At 42.4% G+C, this 15,539-nt stretch overlaps 1 pseudogene; it reads left to right on the top strand.

Annotated features, from left to right (window-relative positions):
* Window positions 1–1,244: 1,244 nt before the first annotated feature.
* LOC126177763 (5S ribosomal RNA) lies at window positions 1,245–1,362 on the top strand (annotated as a pseudogene).
* Window positions 1,363–15,539: the final 14,177 nt, after the last annotated feature.

The following is a 15,539-nucleotide window of genomic DNA, read 5'->3' on the forward strand; positions in this document are numbered from 1 at the left end:
CTGTGAAATTCGGGAAATTTTCAGACATAAAATGGGATTCAGTTCTGACCTATATTTAGCACACATAAAATTAGAGTCCATCAAAGTTTGATTTGCTACATGGAGTAATACAGAACCATGCATGTTATGCAATTGGTGTGATTATGATAATATATGCTAAGAAATTAGATGAACTAAGAAATAGTAATGGAGTGAAGTCTAAGGGTAAGAAGAACCAGGGGCATATCAAATGTAATTTTAACTTTTTTAGGGAGTAGCTATATTAGTTGATATTGGTTTCTAAATAAGAAATGAAAATATTAGATATGGATTTAAATTACAGACTCATACCTAAGATCCAAAGTAGTGAAATTAAAAGCATTCCTGGAAAAAAAATCACTAGATATGGTACAAATGATACTATCTGAACATAATAATATGAGCAGTGCAGTAAATATGACAAGTATCTTCGTAGTACTGGGGCTAAGACCAAGCACAAAATCAAGAAGAATTCATAGTTGGTAATGTTATAACAGTCAAAACTGACAAAGAGTATAAAGTTGTCAAAATGAACGAATATGATTGCAATGATATTATAGAAGAATTTCTAGTAAAACATCAGATTGTAAAACTCTCCAGTGATGCTACCAATGCATTAAATGCGTTAATTAAAAGAGCGTAAAACAATATATTTTCTTTTTTTCAGACAGAGAACTTAGGGAATTTAATATCATGAATCAAAAGACATCTAAAATAAGATATCAATCCAAAATACGTAAGACTAAAAATTCATTTTGACCTATAGTATATTTTATAGGTACTGTCGTATACATTGTGAACAAAAGACTCAAAGTCCTTATTAAGAAATATTACAATTATGAAAGAAGTTATAATGTAGAAAATTTCACTGAGAGTGCAGAATAAATTAAAAATGCACTGTTTCCTACTGAAGATAAATTTGTGTCACTCGACCTGACCAAGTGATGCAAAAGATATTTTGACATTACACTGGTTCTGTTTTATGGCGCCACTATTGAGTTTGAGTGTATGCTAATGTAATTAAATAGTGTCTTCCTAAAATTAACATCACAATGGAAATAGAATAACAACGTGTGATCTCGTTCTTAGATCTATAAATTATTTGATAATGGCTTCTCCCATAGTTTTGATATCTATCATAAATGTACCATGACATAGGAATATCTGTAGCAACTCGTCCCACCTAAACACACTCAATAATTTTTTTTTTCTATTCCAAGGTTGGTGCTAACGGCCTTGCCCCAGTGGTAACACCGGTTGCCGTCAGATCACCGAAGTTAAGCGCTGTCGGGTTGGATTAGCACTTGGATGGGTGACCATCCGGTCTGCCGAGTGCTGTTGGCAAGAGGGATGCACTAAGCACTTGTGAGGCAAACTGAGGAGATACTTGATTTCCGGTCTCGGAAACTGACATACGGCGGGGAGAGCGGTGTGCTGACCACATGCCCCTCCATATAGACATCCAGTGATGATGCCTATGAGCTGAGGATGTCACGGCGGCCAGTCAGTACCCTTGGGCCTTCATAGCCTGTTCATGGTGGGGTTTAGTTTTTAGTTTTATTCCATGGTTGGTAGATGAATTAATGGTCCTCTTGAAAATAACGAAATCAGTAAATAACTATCTCTACTTAAAGGTATAGCTGTTAGTAATCCATAGGAAAGTGAAATGGCTGAGACAATAAACAACAAGGGCGCCTATGATAAGAATGAAAGAACTGATGTCTAAATTACGTTACATAAAGAGCAACATAAGATAGAGAGTAAATATGCTGTACTCCATTTTATGGCCCTTTCGCAGATACGGTATCGCAAGAACTAGAGTTTTCACTCTGCAGAGGAGTGTGCGCTAAAATGAAACTTCCTGACACATTAAAACTGTGTGCCGGACCGAGACTCGAATTCGGGACCTTCGCCTTTCGGTGGCAAGTGCTCTACCGGCTGAGCTACCCAAGCACGATTCACGCCCCGTCCTCACAGCTTTACTTCTGCCAGAACATCCTCTCTTACCTTCCAAACTGTGAGACAGATTTACTTCTGCCAGTACCTCGTCTCTTACCTTCCAAACTGTGAGGGCGGGACGTGAGTCCTGCTTGGGTAGCTGAGCCAGTAGAGCACTTGCCCACGAATGGAAAAGGTCCCGAGTTCGAGTCTCGGTCCGGCACACAGTTTTAATCTGTCAGGAGGTTTCAGTATATCACGAGTATTTCGAAACTCAAGTGCTCAGAAGGGCCTTCATACTGACAGTGCTCTGGGTAAAATGCTTCATCATGATGTACAGAATACCCAACACATTAAATATTTTGGAATATTTAAGATTAATTGCGAGGACTGTGACAAGTTCTGTTTGGAACAAACAGGTAGGAGCTTCGAAACGAGGCTTACATAACACCTAAATAACAGTGAAAGTAGAAATTATCATTTGGTGTGCAGTTAGATAGATATCAGTAGTATTAAGGATACTGGACACTGGTGGTTCTCCATGCACTTAATAATGGCAAATTAATGACTATTCTTGAGGCAACTGAAATTTATACTACCTTCAGTAAAATACGTGAATATGTGAATGAACAAACCAACTTCAAATGTAGTTTCCTAGAGTACCTTGTCGTGTCGATGGCAGATGAATATAGCCAGCAATGGTGAGTTCTAAGTTTGATTGTAACTGATGTTTGTCTCAGCATGTTATTTGGTTCCTGTATAAACATATAAATTTTCGCTCTCTCCCCCTTCTCCACCTTACACGTTTGGTGACATCATGCGCAACTTACATTACGCATGTGATTGATGTGCTTGAAAATTTATGGGAATACGTTAGGACCGTGGCTTATATAGATACTCTCTCTTTCTATCTCGTGATTTTACAAGCTATTTTGTGATGTAAACGTGAATGGTGCTCTTGATATTTTACGGAGATATGTTAGGACCATGGGTTTATTTTTGTTATGTTTTAGCTGAAATTGCATGGAGATATATTAGGATCATAGCCTTATCTTTATCGTATTTTGCCTGTCTGCACATTGTTTACATCTGTACCTCTCTCCCTGTCTCTCTCTCTCTGTCTGTCTGTCTCTACTGTTTCTTACAACCTTCCGCTCATCTGTAGCTTTTTTTTAAAATTCATAACGAAGGTACGGTTAGTTCTGAATAATTCGTTATAAACTTGTATTTTAGCCACACTATGTCTTAGGTAGTACCAATTTCTATTCACTGGGGGGAGGGGGGGATTCGGTTTATTTTAGTGTTTTCAACACAGATGTGCTATTAACGGAGTTTTAGATGTATGCAATTCATTTAATTGAACAACATGGATGTACAAATGAAGTTTTACATGAGGATTTTATACTGCTTGCTCTATATAATACACAGTTGTTTGCATTCGTGGTGCTGGGTTTAACTGTTAGGTTTGATACTTATGTTATGTGTAATGCTTTTCGCAAATGCAGGTGCCATAACGATCTCCTCTCTCCTGTTTCCTTAATGGGTTGGGTTGTTTTGGGGAAGGAGACCAGACAGCAAGGTCATCAGTCTCATCGGATTAGGGTAGGACGGGGAAGGAATTCAGCCGTGCCCTTTCAAAGGGACCATCCCTGCATTTGGCTGGAGCGATTTAGGGAAATCACGGAAAACCTGAATCACGACGGCCTGACGCGGGACTGAACCGTCATCCTCCCGAATGCGAGTCCAGTGTGCTAACCACTGCCCCATCTCGCTCGGTCTGCTTCCTTAATGTTCCCTTACATGTTTTTCAACACAGGCGTGGGCCTAACGGTTTCTCGGATGTGTGATGTATACGCAGTTGCACAACAGCGATGATGAAAATAAGTATTTGTATATGGAGTTTATATTCCTTACTGTAAAGTGAAAACAACGGCGTTAGCTTGCCCAAAATATATCGATACGAACGTATCAATGAATGTCAGCATCATTGTATTACTTAATTTGCTTTGACTTGGAGCTATTTGGCATGTCGTGGGAGCGTGCTGCTTCAGATTGTTGGCGCGGAGACCTCTCGCAAGTGCGAAAGAAAGAAATGGGCCGTGGCCGTACCGCAACGACCAGTCTGTTAGTAGTCAGGAATACGTGAAGGTGGCCCAGGACAGTGGAGAGTGTTGATTTTGAAAGGCGGCAGGTGTTTCTGTTCGGAGGGGGCTACGTTTTGGGTAGCCACATGTAAAATCGTCACTTCTTTTGGACCATCTTCATTGTTGCTGAGGAACATTCGATGTGGTGGAGTCATGTTTTAATTCCACCACGAAAGTATTTTTTAGAGGTTTGCCTACTGTGAGGCTGTGTGGCAGTTATCACCATCATGTAACGGAAGTAAATGGTGAGCTCCTGTCTCCTGTATTCCATAATAACTGAATTGAACCAAAGGTGAGTGAACTCGTTCGATATCGTGAAAGTTCGGCTGCTCCATCATATATGTGCCTTTTTTTTCCCAACATTTAGGGGAGGACCAGTGGTAACTTGTATGTTTTGATGGATTTGAGTATTTCTGTACCTAATGCTCCGCCAGGATGGTTTTTTTGCACTAAACTTGCTTAAAGTGCACTGTTATGTCAAAGCGGCCGTCCAGTAACTGACCATTCATTGCTAAATACATTTACGTGGTTAGGGGATGATAAAAATGCAAAATTATTTTTATCTTAAATGACGTTTAACTGTTTCTAAGGTGCTACTGCATATGTGGTAACATTCTTTTTTTATTTTAGAGCTTTAAAACTTAAGTGATCTCATTCTTCCTATGTAAAACAAATGGGACGTCCGTTTACGACCGGTGTCAAACGTAACTGCCAGCTTGTGGGCTACATTTCTATTTCTGAACATATTTGCCAGCATAAAAAGTGCGTTGTAATTTAATTTGCTTCACTAGAAATCTGTTTATACTAACAAGGGAACCTCCCCATCGCACCCCCCTCAGATTTAGTTATAAGTTGGCACAGTGGATAGGCCTTGAAAAACTGAACACGGATCAATCGAGAAAACAGGAAGAAGTTTTGTGGAAATATGAAAAAAATTAGCAAAATATACAAACTGAGTCCTCCATGCGCAAGGTAGGCAACAGCAAGGAAAATGTGAGTTGAGGAGCGCCGTGGTCCCGTGGTTAGCGTGAGCAGTTGCGGACCGAGAGGTCATTGGTTCAAGTCTTCCCTCAGGTGAAAATTTTAAGTTCCTTATTTTCGCAAAGTTATGATCTGCCCGTTCGTTCATTGACGTCTCTGTTCACTGTAATAAGTGTAGTGTCTGTGTTTTACGACCGCACCGCAATACCGTGCGATTAGTAGACGAAAGGACGTGCCTCTCCAATGAGAACCGAAAACATTTGATCGCAACGTCATAGGTCAACCGATTCCTCCACAGGAAAACACGTCTGATATATTCTATACGACACTGGTGACGGCATGTGCGTCGCATGACAGGAATATGTTGTCGACCCACCTGACTTGTACACTTGGCGAATGGTTAAAAAGATTCTTCTACCTTGCCCAATTTAGGTTTTCTTGTGGATGTGATAATCACTCCCAAAAAAGTGGTGAAAACATAAGAGTTTGTCACGGACGGACGGACAGATAATAATTGTCCGAAAATAAACAATCAAACTTTTCACTTGAGGAAAGACTTGAACCAAAGACCTCTCGTGCTCCATCTGCTCACGCTAACCACGGGACTCGTGAGCTCACACTCTCCGTGATGTTGCCTATGTTGCACTTGGACTACTCAGTTTGTATATTTTGCTTTTTTTTCATAGTTCCACACAACTTCTTCCTGTTTTCTCGATTGATCTGTGTTCAGTTTTTCAAGGCCTATCTACTGTGCCAGCTTATAACTAAATCTGAGGGGGGTGCGATGGGGAGGTTCCCTTGTAAGTGTAAATCCATGGGATGATACAATGTTTGCTCTAATTATAATGTAAAATAGATGTTGATATTACATTGGTCTTTGATGTTTAAATGGTATTTTGATGCGAGACTATCTTTTAAATTAATTTTTAGAAATTACGTTGTTTGATTCGGCTTTTGGTGTTTCTAAAGGTTATTGATTCAAACCATCATTCTAATAGCGATTGTATTTTATTAATAGCAACTTCTGATCCAATTAATGGCGCCTCTTTGCATAACTTTGACGTTAAATTGTGTGCTTAAATACTTACTGTTTTAAATAAATTTTGATGTTAAGTTGATGTCTTAATCAGCAGCGCTTTAAATGTTTGTCAGTTTATCAGATCTTTTGTGAGCGCCTTTTTCATGTTAATACAGGGTGGCGCAAATAAAAGTGTCCTGGAGAATGATTTCAGGATACAAAGAAACACAGCAGAGGAACTGACCACCATTCATCTCTTGACACTTTTGGGCCCTGGTCAAATTAATGGCACACTGAGAGATTAGGTGATCTAGGTGGCCAGCAGGGGCCGCAACCAGACTGACCTCTGATAACCAATCTGTCAGGCGTGAAGGTTGTACAAATGTGCTCCAAGGTTCGGTCGGGGCAATCCTGTTGGAAATAACTGTAGGTCTTTTCCTCTTCCGTTAACGCTGCCACAAATTCACGTCCAATCGTATCAACTCCTCCAGGCCACATTTATCTGCACCGATCTGTAGCATTTAATATGTGGTAGGCAGTGTGATAAGTTACGTTTGCTTAACTGAGTAATTGTATGTGCTCGGTCTACCAGCGTGTGGCATATGTGAACACTGTGTGATAAATAAAGTTGTGGAGTTTTCGTTAAGAGTGGGCCTACCCACTTACCGCTTTCAGACCCCCGCATCCTTAACCATTTCATTCTTATTATTTGGATTTTGTAGTTATGGCTTTGTAACCAAAGTTATCGTGAATGAAGCATGTCTTTTTCCCAACAGAGAAGTATGTTCCATTCATGGCAACTGTGAGATGTACATTATCGATGTAGATCTATAGCGTAATAAAGTTTTTGGTAGTATCTTCGCAATACGTTGAGACAGATGTTTTGTACTTCAGTCTGCTTGCGGACATATCACGAAAATAATTTTGATGGAGACGCAGGAATTGATGCGTATTCTCAGTAGTTGGTTCTTCGATACGTTCTTAAGCTATATTGAGTGAGGTTCTTTTGCATGCATCATAAATATTCTGTTCGTATTTGATACATATCACTGTACTGTTTGTAAGTGATTCGACATCTAGGCTGATGGACTGATTTGCATGTTACATTTGTAGCGGAATGTTAGATAGTCAGCGGAATGCAAGCACTAGGCTGTTTCCAATGTTAAACTGGCAACTATGTTATTTGTCGTGTGTTTATGTACGTTTCTATACAGGGTGAAAATTATTCAAACCGATGAACTATGGAAGTTTGTAGGGGACACCAAAACAAATATTTTCCTCTAATGTCGTATTTTCCTGTAAGTATTTTTTAAACCGGTAGAGAGAGTCTTCTCAGAACGAAAATTAAGTGACCCAACGAACTCTGAGTTGTTGCATGGGACACTGGAAACACTTTTTCGAATGTGTCAGGCACCATTCTACAAGGACATCAAATCTTACTTACATTACACAAAAAGTAACACAAAGAACTTTTAAGTATTTCTAACCAAGGGACAACAACATTAGCACAACACAATGCAGGTCATGTTTTGTGTACCACGGTAAAAGGCTGGGTAGGAGTGCCCTTAATTTCTCCTGCTGCTGCTGCTATCTGGGCAACCAGATATTCTTATTTAACTGATCTTTTATTTAAAAAAAAGTTGCGCATCTCTTCCCACACTAAAAAGTCCAGAGGGGTCAAATCAGGGGATCGAATAGGCCTCCTCTGCCAGTCCACTTTTCTGGAAACTGTCGGTCCAAGAATCGACTCAGAGGATGACTGAATTGTACCGTCGCCCCCTCATGCTGGAACCAGACGCGCTGTTTTGTAGCGAGTGGCACATCATCCTGCAATCTTTGTCGAGGAAATTATAAACAATACCTGCCATTTAATGGCCTATGCAGGAGATTACACAGTCACTAATAACACCCGCTCACACATTCAGGTAGAACCGCCCTTGATGAGCGCGAGTAAATGTGGCATGTGGGTTAATCTCAGTTCAGACATTAGGACTGCGGGTATTGAAGACCCCCATCACGCCAAAACGTTGCTTCACGTGTGAACAGCGCAGAGGATGGGAAATGTAGGATGCGTCTGACACTGTCTCAGATACCACAGTGAAAACTGTGCTCTGAGTCGATAATAATCTGGTTCCAGGTTGCCGGCTGCTGTGGACGAGTGGTTCTACGCGCTTTAGTCCGGAACCTCGCGCTTGCTACGATCGCAGGTTTGCATCCTGCCTCGGGCATGGATGTGTGTCCTGTCTTTATATTAGTTAGGTTTAAGTAGCTCTAAGTCTAGACGACTGATGACCTCAAATGCTAAGTCCCATAGTGCATAGAGCCATTTGAACCATTTTTGGTTCCAGGTTGTTCACACGCTGTAAGCGAAATGGATGTAAACAACTGCTTATGGTTGGATGATTTGGGAGAGAGGAAGTAGGTCGTGCCCTTTCAAAGGAACCATCCCGGAATTTGCCTGAAGCGATTTAGGGGAACCACGGAAAACCTAAATCAGGATGTCCGGACGTGGGTTTGAACCGTCTTTCTCCCGAATGCGAATTCAGTGTGCTAACCACTGCCTCTCAGTAACTGCTTTTGAACGACTTTTCTAACTTTCGTTTGATCCGTCCCCCTGTTAAGCACAGTTACACGAGAGCTGATCGACAGATCTTGGTCCACATGCTGCAGGACAGCTTCCTCGTACTGTTCGACCTCGTCTTTGTCCTGATAATCTGCTAAATGACCCTGATACACAGCAGTAAACGTCGGATGATGCAGGGTACGGCGACTGGGATATTGTTGTTGATAATCATGCTGTGCTGTTCGTCCTTTGTGGTTCGTTGGGTAGTAAGCACCAACCATATCAGTGTACTCGTTCCAGGTATATCGCTCCATTAATAAAACTACTGTGCTGGGTCAAAACGTACAACTAAATGTCAATGTGAACATGTGCTATAATCGAAGAGCTTTACAACAGGAACCCTTACAACAACAAATCAGTCATTACAACTGAAGAGCGAATACGCACTCTACCGGATTAAATAATGCTCCCAGGGAATTATAACACCAGAGAAAAAACATTCGTTTTTGGTTTATAACACTAGAGAAAAACATTTCTTTTTGGTGTCCCGTGTAACAACACAGAGTTTGTCGGTTTAAATAATTGTCACTTTATAAATTTCAGATGTTTTATTCTAGTTGTGGTTTGGTATTTTGTAGGTTGCTTGATAATGATAAAAAAAGTAGAAATTAGCCAACTGCAAATAACTTTTGGAATTTTACAGCGCACTACGGATAATGTTTTCATTTTAGATGATCTACTGGATAACGTTGGAGGCATGGTGTGGTTACCCACGGATGATGCTGCTGCCTATAGGAAGCGTGCAAAGTCAGTAGACTGTAGCGAGATGCAGATGTATCTGCAGAGGATCGATGATTCATGTGGAAAGTGGCAGCTGACGCTGGACGTAAATAAATACAACGCACTGTGCATTATCAGGCGAAGAGATCCACTACTATTCGATTAATTATTGACGACAGATCACTGGAAAAAGTAAAAGAGTGCAATATCGAGGAGTAACCATTGGAGCGAACTAGAGTGGAATGACTACATAAAACTAGTTGAAGGGAAAACAGGTTGATTCATAGCCAGCATCCACGAAAGAAGTAGCTCACAAAACACTTGTTTGGCCTATTCTTGCCGAATCTGATTAATACGAAAGATAGGAAAGATCCGATAAAGAGCGGCACACTTGGTCACAGTTATCTGTACAGCAGCGTTACGGAGCTGCACGACAAACGCCAGCGGCACAAGCTTTGTAAATCACGGAAAAGTTCTTTTTTGAAATTCCGTGAGCGTACGTTGCAAGAGGAGTCGAGCAACGTAGTACGTCCTGGTACATACATCTCTAGAGATGACGACTATGATGAAATTAGAAAAATTATGGTTCATACTGGGATTCTTCGAAGCACCATCCGTGACTGGATGATGTTACCAGAAACTCCCTTCACCAAGCACCGTTCGGTGATCGCGAAGTATAGATGTAGATATTTCAGCAAAATAATATTTGTTATATTTCTCAATCAACGTGTTAACCAGTAGTTGTGTATCTCAGAAATGTTTTTTATCCAGTTTTATCGCATGTTCCTCTGCTACGCTCACTCGTATTCAAGAAAAGCTTGTTATTCCGCCATGTCAATACAGCGGAAGGTGATTGAGAAGTACGGATGTAGATGAATCAGCAAAATAATATTTGTAGTGTTTTTCATCAAATATATTAACCTGTACTCGTATATCTGAGTAATGTTTCCATTCAGCTTTCTTACGCTGTCTTTGTCCTACGATCAATCGTATTCCACAAGAACTTGTATTGCATATTGTCAATACAACGTTGGGCGATTGCAAAGTATAGAAGTAGATTTATCAGAGAAATATTATTTGTAATCTTTTTATCAAACATATTAACTTGTATTGACATACCTGAGCCGGCCGGTGTGGCCGTGCGGTTCTAAGCGCTACAGTTTGGAACCGCGTGACCGCTACGGTCGCAGGTTCGAATCCTGCCTCGGGCATGGATGTGTGTGATGTCCTTAGGTTAGTTAGGTTTAAGTAGTTCTAAGTTCTAGGGGAATGATGACCACAGAAGTTAAGTCCCATAGTGCTCAAAGCCATTTGAACCATTTTTTGATATACCTGAGAAATATTCTAATCCAACTTTCTCACACGTTTCTCTCCCATGATCAGCTGTCTTTCACAATAACCTGTTATTAGACCATGTCAACTTTCGATTGCAGAGTCAATAGTCAGAGCTGGACCCAGCCGTGTGTGTATCAAGAAATCTGCGAGAGACACGCTTCTCAGCGCCCCTCGTGCCAGTCATGTTTTATTCATGCCGCTCGCCAAATTATACTGTTATTAAATGGAGAGCTGCACCCATGGCCATAATGAATATTCGCTAAAGGGCGTAATTTCCTAACAACGCCCCGCTGACAGCGTTCGACATGAGGCCGACCGTCATTAAAGGGCGGTGAAGAGCGCCGCCAATATACAACGTAGGTATTCGCGTGATTAACGGCCGCGCAGATAGACGTCATTGTCTCCCGGTGTGCAACGGTTCGCTGAATTTTAAACGCCGCGGGGATGGTAGCACATTACGGCTGCGACGCCTGCCGCATATTCTTCAGACACACACGATCCGCCTTCAGAACTATTGCTAGCATACACACGTTCCTTGCCGTAAATGGCGTAATTCAAATATACTCTGAAAACCTATCATCTGTGATATAGGGTTGATCTGTCTAATACAATGACGGGAAAAAAATCACACCACCATGAAGGAGGTATGTGACATAAACGAAAGTTGGTAGGTGCGTTTCCGATCTGAAAGATGATGTGTATTCAGATTTCGCGCCAGTAGCGTAAGAGTGGTTCTAGCAGCCGCAATAAGATAATGAAAATCAGGTTTGTTTTACACTACTGGCCATTAAAATTGCTCCACCAATAAAAAATGCAGATGATAAACGGGTATTCATTGGACAAATATATTATACTAGAACTGACATGTGATTACATTTTCACGCAATTTGGGTGCATAGATCCTGAGAAATCAGTTCCCAGAACAACCACCTCCGGCCGTAATAACGGCCTTGGCAATGAGTCAAACAAAGCTTGGATGGCGTGGACAGGTACAGCTGCTCATGCAGCTTCAACACGATACCACAGTTCATCAATAGTAGTGACTGGCGTATTGTGACGAGCCAGTTGCTCGACCACCATTCACCAGACGTTTTCAATTGGTGAGAGATCTGGAGAATGTGCTGGCCAGGGCAACAGTCGAACATTTTCTGTATCCAGAAAGGTCCGTAAATGACCTGCAACATGCATTCGTGCATTATCCTGCTGAAATGTAGGGTTTCACAGGGATCGAATGAAGGGTAGAGCCACGGGTCGTAACACATCTGAAATGTAATGTGCACTGTTCAAAGTGCCGTCAATGCGATCAAGAGGTGACCGAGACGTGTAACCAATGGCACCCCTTACCGTCACGCCGGGTGATACGCCAGTATGGAGATGACGAATAAACGCTTCCAATGTGCGTTCACCTTGATGTCGCCAAACACGGTTGCCACCATCATGATGCTTTAAACAGAACCTGGATTCATGGGAAAAAATGACGTTTTGCCTTTCGTGCACCCAGGTTCGTCGTTGAGTACACCATCGCAGACGCTTGTGTCTGTGATGCAGCGTCAAGGGTAATCGCAGGCCTAGTCTCTGAGATGATAGTCCATGCTGCTGGAAACGTCGTCGAACTGTTCGTACAGATGGTTACTGTCTTGAAAACGTCCCCATCTGTTGACTCAGGGATTGAGACGTGGCTTCACGATCCGCTACAGCCATGCGGATAAGATGCCTGTCATCTCGACTGCTAGTGATACGAGGCCGTTGGGATCCAGCATGGCGTTCCGTATTACGCTCCTGAACCCACCGATTCCATATTATGCTGACAGTCATTGGATCTCGACCAACGCGAGCAACAATGTCGCGATACGAAACACGGCAATCGCGATAGGCTACAATCCGACATTTATCAAAATCGGAAACGTGATGGTACGCATTTCTCCTCCTTACACGAGGCATTACAACAACGTTTCACCAGGCAACGTCGTTCAACTGCTGTTTGTGTCTGAGAAATAGGTTGGAAACTTTCCTCATGTCAGCATGTTGTAAGTGTTGCCACCGGCGCCATCCTTGTGTGAATGCTCTGAAAAGCTAATCATTTGCATATCACAGCATCTTCTTCCTGTCGGTTAAATTTCGCGTCTGCTGCACGTCATCTTCATGGTGTAGCAATTTTAATGGCCAGTAATGTTAATACACTCTGTAACGGTCGTGAGCGTTAGTTAGATTTGAGAATGGACGTGGTGAGCTGATGTTTGTCAAGAATGCCTTTAAGGCGAGAAAGAAGCCATTATCAGCACCTCATTGAGTTTGAACGAGTTCGTGTAAGCTGGAGATTCCCTCTGCAATATTGCAGAAAGACTTGTTAGTAATGTAGTAATTGCACACGACTGCTGGCAGCGGTGGTTGCGGGAATGTACGGTCGCAAGAAGACGGCTCCGGACGGTAACATTACACAGCCGTGAGGGGAGACCAAAGTTTTTGGCGTATGGCTCTGGCGCATCGCACTGCATCTGCAGAAGCAATTTGGGCAGCAGTGGCGCCACAGTGACACAAAGAACCGTAACAAATCGGTTACTTCCATGACAGCAGGCCAGACGCCCTTTACCGTGCATTCACCTCACCGCAAACAATCGCCATCTGCGACTGCAGTTAAGCGGAGAGCTCATTGGAGGAGGAAAGAGTGGAGGTCTGTTGTGTTTTCTGGTGAAAGCTGTTTCTAGCTTGGTGCTAGTGACAGCTGTGCGGTTATTAGAAAGAAGCCTGTTGGGAGCTGCAACCTACCTCTCAATTGCTACGCCTGGAGTTATGCTCTGGGATAGCATTTCATATGGCAGCAGGTGAACTCTCGTGGTTGTCCCACGCCCCTTACTGCTACTCTATACGTCAGTCTGATGATTCGATCTTTTGAGCTGCTATTCATGAACAGTATTCCAGCGAATGTTTTCCAGCAGGATAACGCTCGTTCACGTACCCCTGCTGTAACATAAAATGCTGTACAGAGTGTCGACATGTTGTCTTGGCCTGCTCAGTCACCAGATCTGTCTCCCGGCGAGCACATATGGGACATCGGACGACAGCTCCAGCGTCATCCGCAATTAACATTAACCGTCCCTTTTCTCACAGGCCTAGTGCAGCTAGCATGGAATTCCATCGCACAAACTGACATCTGGCAACTGTACAACACAATTCATGTGCGCTTTTATGTTTGCGTTCAACATTTTGACGGTTGCAACGGTTATTAATCTTCCAGCATTTCACATTTGCAATGACTTTGGCTCTGAGCACTATGGGACTCAACTGCTGTGTTCATAAGTCCCCTAGAACTTAGAACTACTTAAACCTAACTAACCTAAGGACATCATACACATCCATGCCCGAGGCAGGATTCGAACCTGCGACCGTAGCGGTCGTGCGGTTCCAGACTGCGCCTTCAACCGCGCGGCCACTCCGGCCGGCTGCAATGACTTTCCTCGCGCCTACATTAAGCTGTGAATCTGCATTGTTAATCACTTAAACACGTTACCTAGAAAAAAGTATTTCCGAAATTTCACTATTCTACATTAACTATTTATAGGTGTTGTTATTTTCTTCGTCTGTTTACCTTGGGTAGTTGAATAAACGTGTCCACATTTTAATAAAGAGCGAAACTTCATATGCGTGTAGAGTATTTTAGCCGTTGGTGCTGAATTCTTTTGTTTTATTTTGTGTTGTGTCTTGTCAGTATAATTGGAAATAATTTTGCATGTAGTGTTTAACACCTTAATATTTTTGGAGAGTGATGGTTCAAATGGCTCCAAGTACTATGGGACTTAACATATGAGGTCATCAGTCCCCTAGACTTAGAAATACTTAAACCTAACTAACCTAAGGACATTACACACATCCACGCCCGTAGCAGCAGCGCGGTTCCGAACTGAAGTGCCTAGAACCGCTCGGCCGCAGCGGCCGGCGGAGAGTGATGTTTTGAATAGACAGAAGCTGCTATAGTGATGATAATATTTCCTTCTGTAGCTAGTTTCAGTCCAGAGATCATCATCTGGAAGACAATTTCTGACAGTAAGTGTTCTATATATAAACACTTACTGTCAGAAATTGTGGCATTTTAGGTACCTTGACGTACAATATGGGTCACATTCTAATGTGCGGCAGTGATGAGTCGTTTCCAGCAATAAAAAGTGGACATAAACAATATGAAACGTTTGGAAGAGTTGTACTGACAAATAGCTGTTCAGAAAAAATTCTATATGTCGCCCAGTTTCCGAGTTAATTACCACTGAAATTAGCCAAACAGGCCGTTGCACTCAAGCGGCCTGCCAGAAACGGCGTCGCCGAACGTGTTCTTCATTTGATTTCCAAAACCCTGACAAGAAAGCGACACAAAAATCGCAAATGGGACGTTAGTAAGGACCGAATCCGTGCCAAAGGCTCAGCCCACTCGTGGGCTATCAGCTCCGCTCCGCTTGAATGCGCGAACGCAACGCAACGGCCTGGTCGGCAAACCTCATCGCTAACGAACTCGGAAACGGCACAACGTATCTAAATCTTTTTTAACAATTGTTTCTGAGCACACCCTCCTCGACAACGCCCTTACAAGCTTTTCAGTCCGTTTGTTCAAATGGTTCAAATGGCTCTGAGCACTATGGGACTTAACATCTATGGTCATCAGTCCCCTAGAACTAAGAACTACTTAAACCTAACTAACCTAAGGACATCACACAACACCCAGTCATCACAGTCCGTTTGTGATCACCCTCTATGTGTGGGGTGTAAACGATAA

Source organism: Schistocerca cancellata, chromosome 3 (genome assembly GCF_023864275.1).
Source record: "Schistocerca cancellata isolate TAMUIC-IGC-003103 chromosome 3, iqSchCanc2.1, whole genome shotgun sequence".
Classification (NCBI taxonomy): Eukaryota; Metazoa; Arthropoda; class Insecta; order Orthoptera; family Acrididae; genus Schistocerca; species Schistocerca cancellata.